The sequence below is a fragment of the Nyctereutes procyonoides genome, unplaced genomic scaffold, assembly GCF_905146905.1.
Source record: "Nyctereutes procyonoides isolate TBG_1078 unplaced genomic scaffold, NYPRO_anot_genome, whole genome shotgun sequence".
Taxonomy (NCBI): Eukaryota; Metazoa; Chordata; class Mammalia; order Carnivora; family Canidae; genus Nyctereutes; species Nyctereutes procyonoides.
In genome coordinates, this window is record NW_026575022.1 from 3,428,784 (window position 1) to 3,436,758 (window position 7,975).

Below are 7,975 nucleotides of genomic sequence, written 5' to 3' on the forward strand. Positions count from 1 at the left end.
TTAAAATGCAGTGAAATCGTTTTATCATTATGTATCAAAACATTAGAAATAAATTTTGAAAAACTTGTCTTGCTTTATCTAACCAGACACACAGCCATATTATAAGGTAACTTACTAGTTTACTGATTGAGAAGACCCAGATAAGTACAAATAATGGATTTATGCTTGACTAGAAAGCTGAACTGAAATATCTGTGAAATAGTTTTTTTTCTTTTTTTTTCCCACTCTGTACTTAAGTTAAAACATCCACTCTTAGCTATATATTAAAAGAGACTGACAGGCAAAAAATATTTATGAAGGCATAAGATACTCCAGTATATAACACAAAGTATGTTCTTCTACTCTTGAAAACCTTAAGACTACCACATGAAACAAATAGACAAAAGACAGAGAATAAGGAAATCATAAAATGTTAATAAAATTCTTTTTAGAAAATATCAAAGTAATAATAAGCATTCAATTACATTTGATCATTTCTTCTTTTTTCTTTAATGGTACTTAATTGCTTTATAAAATGTCCCTTAGTCTTATTTAATTTCATCACCAATATTCCATTGCCCTTAAATTCACCAAAATTTATATGTGTCTCTCTTTTTATTCATTGCAATTGGCATAAGAAAATTGAGACCTAAAACAGAAAGATTCAGCACTTGCCTATAAAATATTTATCACTATATCTGTATGGGAAGAAAGATGTTACAATTTCATCAGTCATAGCATATAAAAATTTCATTGGTTTGTAATATATTTATATACATTGGGCAAGTGGCCAATCTTTCAAAATCAAAATATATGCATGTTTATCTTTCCAAAATATTACTTCTGAGTAAAAATGAATGGGGCTCTGTGCATGTATCCGTATTCTTCCTCAAACACTTTATATCTACCTTAAAGATAACCTGGGCCAACCTATAACATTATGTCTCGTCTTTAATATGAGAATTTCCCGATTTATATACATCAGGAAACTTAGATGATGTTATAGTAAATCCAGTAGTGCTGAAAAATGTATGAGTTAAGTAAGACATTTGCATTGTGAGTCTAATTTTATTATAAAAAATGTTAAAATTTGACAAGAATATGTAGGAACTGGAAACCTCATATAGAACTGGTGAAAATGTAAAATAGTGCAACAGCCTTTGCAAATAGTCTGACAAGTTCCCCAATTTGTTAAACATAGAGTTACCAGAAATTCTACATTTAGGTATACAGACAAGATAAATGAAAACATACATCCATGCAAAAACACATACACAAAAGTTCATAGCCCACATCATTTATGATAGCCAACGAGTTGACACAATCTAGGAGTTAATCAACTAATGAAGTGAGTTTAAAAAGTGGTGTATCCCATACATTAGAATATTATTCACTAATAAAACAGAATGAAGTCCTCGTGCATGTTATAGTGTAGAGAAATCTTGAAGCCAACATGCTAAAGGAAACACACCAGTTACAAAAGACCACCTACCATATGACAATTCCATTGATATGAAATATCCAGAATAGGCAAATCTATAGAGACAAAAAATTATATTGATGAACAGATAAAGGAAATGACACACACACACACATACACACACACACACTCATAGACACACAAATACTGAAATACTACTCAGCCATAAAGGAGAATAAACTTTTGCCATTTGTGACAATATGGATGAACCATGAGGGTATTATGCTAAGTAATAAGTCAGACAGAGAAAGACAATTACTACATGATTTCACTTATATGTGGAATCTAAAAAACAAAACAAAAACCCAGATTCATAAATACAGATTTCAGATTGTAAACCAGGTGGCAGGGAAGGGATGGAGTGGTGAACTAGGCAAAATGAATTAAGTTGTACAAACTTCCAGCTACAAAATAGATAAGTGACACCAAGGAAATACAAATGATTTTAAAAACATATTATGAGCAGCTATACACCAATAAATTAGGCAATCTAGAAGAAGTGAACGCATTTCTGGAAAACCACAAACTACCAAAACTGGAACAGGAAGAAATAGAAAACCTGAACAGGCCAATAACCAGGGAAGAAATTGAAGCAGTCATCAAAAACCTCCCAAGACACAAAAGTCCAGGGCCAGATGGCTTCCCTGGGAAATTGTATCCAACATTTAAAGAAGAAACCATACCTATTCTACTAAAGTTGTTTGGAAAGATGGAGTACTTCCAAATTCCTTCTATGAGGCCAGCATCACCTTAATTCCAAAACCAGGCAAAGACCCCACCAAAAAGGAGAATTATAGACCAATATCCCTGATGAACATGGATGCAAAAATTCTCAACAAGATACTAACCAATAGGATACAACAATACATTAAGAAGATCATTCACCATGACCAAGTAGGATTTATCCCCGGGACACAAGGCTGGTTCAACACTCGTAAAACAATCAATGTGATTCATCATATCAGCAAGAGAACGAACAAGAACCATATGATCCTCTCAATAGATGCAGAGAAAGCATTTGACAAACTACAGGATCCTTTCCTGATCAAAACTCTTCAGAGTGTAGGGATAGAGGGAACATTCCTCAACTTCTTAAAAGCCATCTACGAAAAGCCCACAGCGAAGATCGTTCTCAGTGGGAAGCACTTGGAGCTTTTCCCCTAAGATCAGGAACATGACGGGATGTCCACTCTCACGACTGCTATTCAACTTAGTACTAGAAGTCCTAGCCTCAGCAATCAGACAACAAAAAGAAATAAAAGGCATTCAAATTGGCAAAGATGAAGTCAAACTCTCCCTCTTCGCCGATGACATGATACTCTACATAGAAAACCCCAAAGAGTCCACCCCAAGATTGCTAGAACTCATACAGCAATTTGGCAGCATGGCAGGATACAAAAATCAATGCCCAGAAGTCAGTAGCATTTCTATACACTAACAATGAGACTGAAGAAAGAGAAACTAAGGAGTTAATCCCCTTTACAATTGCACCCAAAAGCATAAGATACCTAGGAATAAACCTAACCAAAGAGGTAAAGGATCTATACCCTAAAAACTACAGAACACTTCTGAAAGAAATTGAGGAAGACACAAAGAGATGGAAAAATATCCCATGCTCATGGATTGGCGGAATTAATATTGTGAAAATGTCAATGTTACCCAGGGCAATTTACACGTTTAATGCAATCCCTATCAAAATACCATGGGCTTTCTTCAGAGAGTTGGAACAAATTATTTTAAGATTTGTGTGGAATCAGAAAAGACCCCGAATAGCCAGGGGAATTTTAAAAAAGAAAACCATAGCTGGGGGCCTCACAATGCCAGATTTCAGGTTGTACTACAAAGCTGTGGTCATCAAGACAGTGTGGTACTGGCACAAAAACAGACACATAGATCAATGGAACAGAATAGAGAACCCAGAAGTGGACCCTCAACTTTATGGTCAACTAATATTCGATAAAGGAGGAAAGACGATCCACTGGAAGAAAGACAGTCTCTTCAATAGATTGTGTTGGGTAAATTGGACAGCCACGTGCAGAAGAATGAAACTAGACCACTCTCTTGCACCATACACAAAGATAAACTCAAAATGGATGAAAGATCTAAATGTGAGACAAGATTCCATCCAAATCCTAGAGAAGAACACAGGCAACACCCTTTTTGACCTTGGCCACAGCAAATTCTTGCAAGATACATCCATGAAGGCAAGAGAAAGAAAAGCAAAAATGAACTATTGGGACTTCATCAAGATAAGAAGCTTCTGCACAGCAAAAGAAAGTCAACAAAACTAAAAGACAACCTACAGAATGGGAGAAGGTATTTGCAAATGACCTATCAGATAAAGGGCTAGTATCCAAGATCTATAAAGAACTTATTAAACTCAACAGCAAAGAAACAAACAATCCAATCATGAAAAGGGCAAAAGACATGAAGAGAAATCTCACAGACGAAGACATAGACATGGCCAACATGCACATGAGAAAATGCTCCGCATCACTGGTCATCAGGGAAATACAAATCAAAACCACAATGACATCCCACCTCACACCAGTGAGAATGGGGAAAATTAACAAAGCAGGAAACCACAAATGTTGGAGAGGATGCGGAGAAAAGGGAACCCTCTTACACTGTTGGTGGGAATGTGAACTGGTGCAGCCACTCTGGAAAACTGTGTGGAGGTTCCTCAAAGAGTTAAAAATAGACCTGCCCTATGACCCAGTAATTGCACTGCTGGGGATTTACCCCAAAGATACAGATGCAGTGAAACGCCGGGACACCTGCACCCCGATGTTTCTAGCAGCAATGTCCACAATAGCCACACTGTGGAAGGAGCCTCGTTGTCCATCGAAAGATGATGGATAAAGAAGATGTGGTTTATGTATACAATGGAATATTCCTCAGCCATTAGAAACGACAAATACCCACCATTTTCTTCGACGTGGATGGAACTGGAGGGTATTATGCTGAGTGAAGTAAGTCAATCGGAGAAGGGCAAACATTATATGGTCTCATTCATTTGGGGAACATAAAAAATAGTGAAAGGGAATAAAGGGGAAAGGAAAAAAAATGAGTGGGAAATATCAGAAAGGGAGACAGAACATGAAAGACTCCTAACTCTGGGAAACGAACTACGGGTAGTGGAAGGGGACTTGGGTGGGGGTGGTGACTGGGTGACGGTCACTGAGGTGGGCACTTGACAGGATGAGCACTGGGTGTTATTCTATATGTTGGCAAATTGAACACCAATAAAAAATAAATTTAAAAAAAAATAGATAAGTCATGGGGATAGAGTGCACAACATGGTGAGTAAAGGCAGTAATATAACATTAACTTTGTAGGATGACACATGGTGACTAGACTTATTATGGTGACCATTTCACAATTTAAACAAATGTCAAATCATTATGCTCTACACCTGAAAATAATATAATATTGTATGTCAATTATACATCATTAATATAGAAAAACAGTAAATTACATGTTGTGTAGGGCTAGGGTTGGGGATCATGGGAGGATTAGATGGGGAATAAGGTGTGAATGCTAATGGGTACATACCCTTCTTGAGGAGGGAGAGGATGTTCTAAAATTCAGTTTCGATGGTAGTTTCAGAAGCCTAGGAATTGTTTTAAAAGAGAAAAGAACTGGGACACTTGGGTGGCTCAGTGGTTGAGCATCTGCTTTTGGCCCAGTGCATGATCCCAGAGTCCCAAAATCAAATCCCACATCGGCTTCCTGAATGGAGCCTGCTTCTCCCTCTGCCTGTGTCTCTGCCTCTCTCTCTCTCTCTCTCTCTCTCTGTGTGTGTGTCTCTCATGAATAAATAAATTAAAAATCTTTTTTTAAAAAAGCGAAAAGAACATTAAATTGTGTACTTTAAATGGATGAATTGTATAATACATGAGTCATATCTTTTAAATTTTTTTTTTAGATTTTATTTATTTATTCATGAGAGACACACACAGAGAGAGAGAGAGAGTCAGAGACACACATAGGCAGAGGGAGAAGCAGGATCCCTGCAGGGAGCCCAATGTGGGACTCTATCCCAGGACCCTCGGATCATGCCCTGGGTTGAAGGCAGGTGCAAAACTGCTGAGCCACTCAGGGATCCCTGAGTCATATCTTGATGTAGGAAAGAAGGTTAGGGTTTGAAGCCAATGGCCCAGAAATAATTCTTGAGATGTCTTTGGTGCAAAAAGCACAAGGACAGGAACCATGGGCAGAAAGAGCTGCTCCAGGGTCACGAGGAGTGGCCCATTATATACATTCAAGTTGGGAGGGGGTTAGGGAATAGCAGAAGTCTCTAAGGAATTTTGGAAGCAAGGTTTCCAGAACCTTGAGGAGGCTAGCTGTTGTTGGGAAAAGGCCATTTATTCCACCTAATAAAACCTGAGTCATGAGACCCTTCAGATGTATATATTGATGGGCCATGTGCTTGGGGGTTGATTGCCAGCATGCATCTTGGGGGTTTAGAGATAAAAGGAACTTCTAAGGGAATTTTAATAAGCTTACAGGATCCTGCAGGGGGCCGGGGGTGGGGGTGGGCGGTGCGGGGGTTGGCTGGGCATGATTTTGCCCTCAGCAAAGTGTCAACATCAAGGCAGTTGAGTCCCTAGAAGAAGGTCACTCTGTCTGTTTCAAAGACTTGTCAGTGGGCTGTAAGTGGCGAGGAAATTTAATATTTTTTCTTTTGCCTTTGTTTCCCTCATCATATCTCAATAAAGCTAATAAATATATATATAAATATTTCCCCTGGGAATCATTTCTTTACATTTTCAAAATCATTATATTGTATACTGCAATTAATATTAGGTAATATACAAAATTCTATAGTGGGTTAAAGTTTCTTTGAACAAATGAGAGATGATAAATGAAAGACATTTAATCTAATACCCAGTTAGACGGATACACATTTAAATAAAATTTCTAATACATTCCACATATTGCACTCTTTAATAGGTGAGCTCTCTAATACTGAATTTGTACTAAAATTGTAGAAATACCAATCAATAATTTTATTATGAAATATACCCAACCACTATATATCTAGAATTACTTAAATCCATTAAAAAAAAAAAAAACTAACCCTAAAAAAATATCAGAGCCATCCTTACCTGCAACTATCCACCGACAAGCTAAAGCTCCATCTATCGTTGGCTATTTGCCCATCCATAGTTAGCTCCCCCGCACACACAAAACGTCAACAATGAAATTTGAAGAGTCTTACCATTGATAATTGAGACATGTCTCATATTGATTCAGGAAGTACTTTGCTTTATCATTTAACATTTTCAGCTTGATGTAGCAAAATAAGCATTCAATAAGCTGTTCACCTAAACAGAGAACCAGGCTACTTCAATTACACTCAAGTTGATTGAAACCAATTTAATGGTAATTAGTCATTTACAAGGTCAAGAGGCTCACACTTCTCTAACTCCACGCTGGTTAAATGGTCACAGCTCAAGTGTGGATGAGAATGCCAAGTGAAGTAAACATATGAAAACTTTTTAAAAGGGGCCAGGATTTTATGCGTCTAAATCAATAATTTAAAATTAAAATTGGCTGTCTTTCATAATATTCAAGGATTTATTTTGGTTGTAGACATTCTTGCTTCTATCGTTATTTCCAAACATAAATTCAAAATACCTCTGATTTATTTACAGAAGAGCAGAATCCATATCCTTTATTTTTGGTCCTTATAACTCTGCTCTTGGATTTGGTACTGTTTCTTCTTTAAAGGCGGGGAAATCGTGTGACTTTTTGTTGTATAGATGTTTTCTTGATAATAAAGGTCTCACTTTATTGTTGATTTCATCATGAAATTACCCAAAGACCGAAATGTATTTATGTGTAAACATGTTTCAAAGTATCAGATATAATTCAGAAATCTTAAAAAGGAGTGAGCATTACAAAACGAAACAAATATCTAGAGAAATTAAGTTGTCCAAGGTCATACAGGGAGTAACAGAAATAGAAATAGAATTTTGGCTTCTTCAAGTCCCATTTTGTTAGCGTAATCATTCCCCAATATTTAAGAACAAATATTAAATATGTAGCATATTACTATAAAACAAAGTACTATATACTACTGTCTCTCTTTCCTTATCTCATGTGTTCAGTGAACACATATACCTACACACACATATGTAGACATGTAATTTAGAAATCATTCAATATAATTCATTAAAATGGTGTATATGTGTATATCATCCAACAAATATTTCAATGACAAAAATGGGTACTTACTTAAGTTTATTGATGACATATTTTGCATAGTATTATCAAAAATATTATAGGGAGATAAAACTTTTCATTTGAAAAAATAGGACATAAGTAGGTGTACAAAATGCTTGAACTTTCCTTCAGATGGCATAACACATTTCAAGTGTTTTCATTTCTTTTTTTTTTTTTTCAAAGTTATTTCTGAAGGAGCAAATAGGTTCCTAGATTTCTATAGCTTTGAAAGACATTTGGGGCTGATTTGGCTAATTAGACATTAGTTAATCTTTGTTGCATATC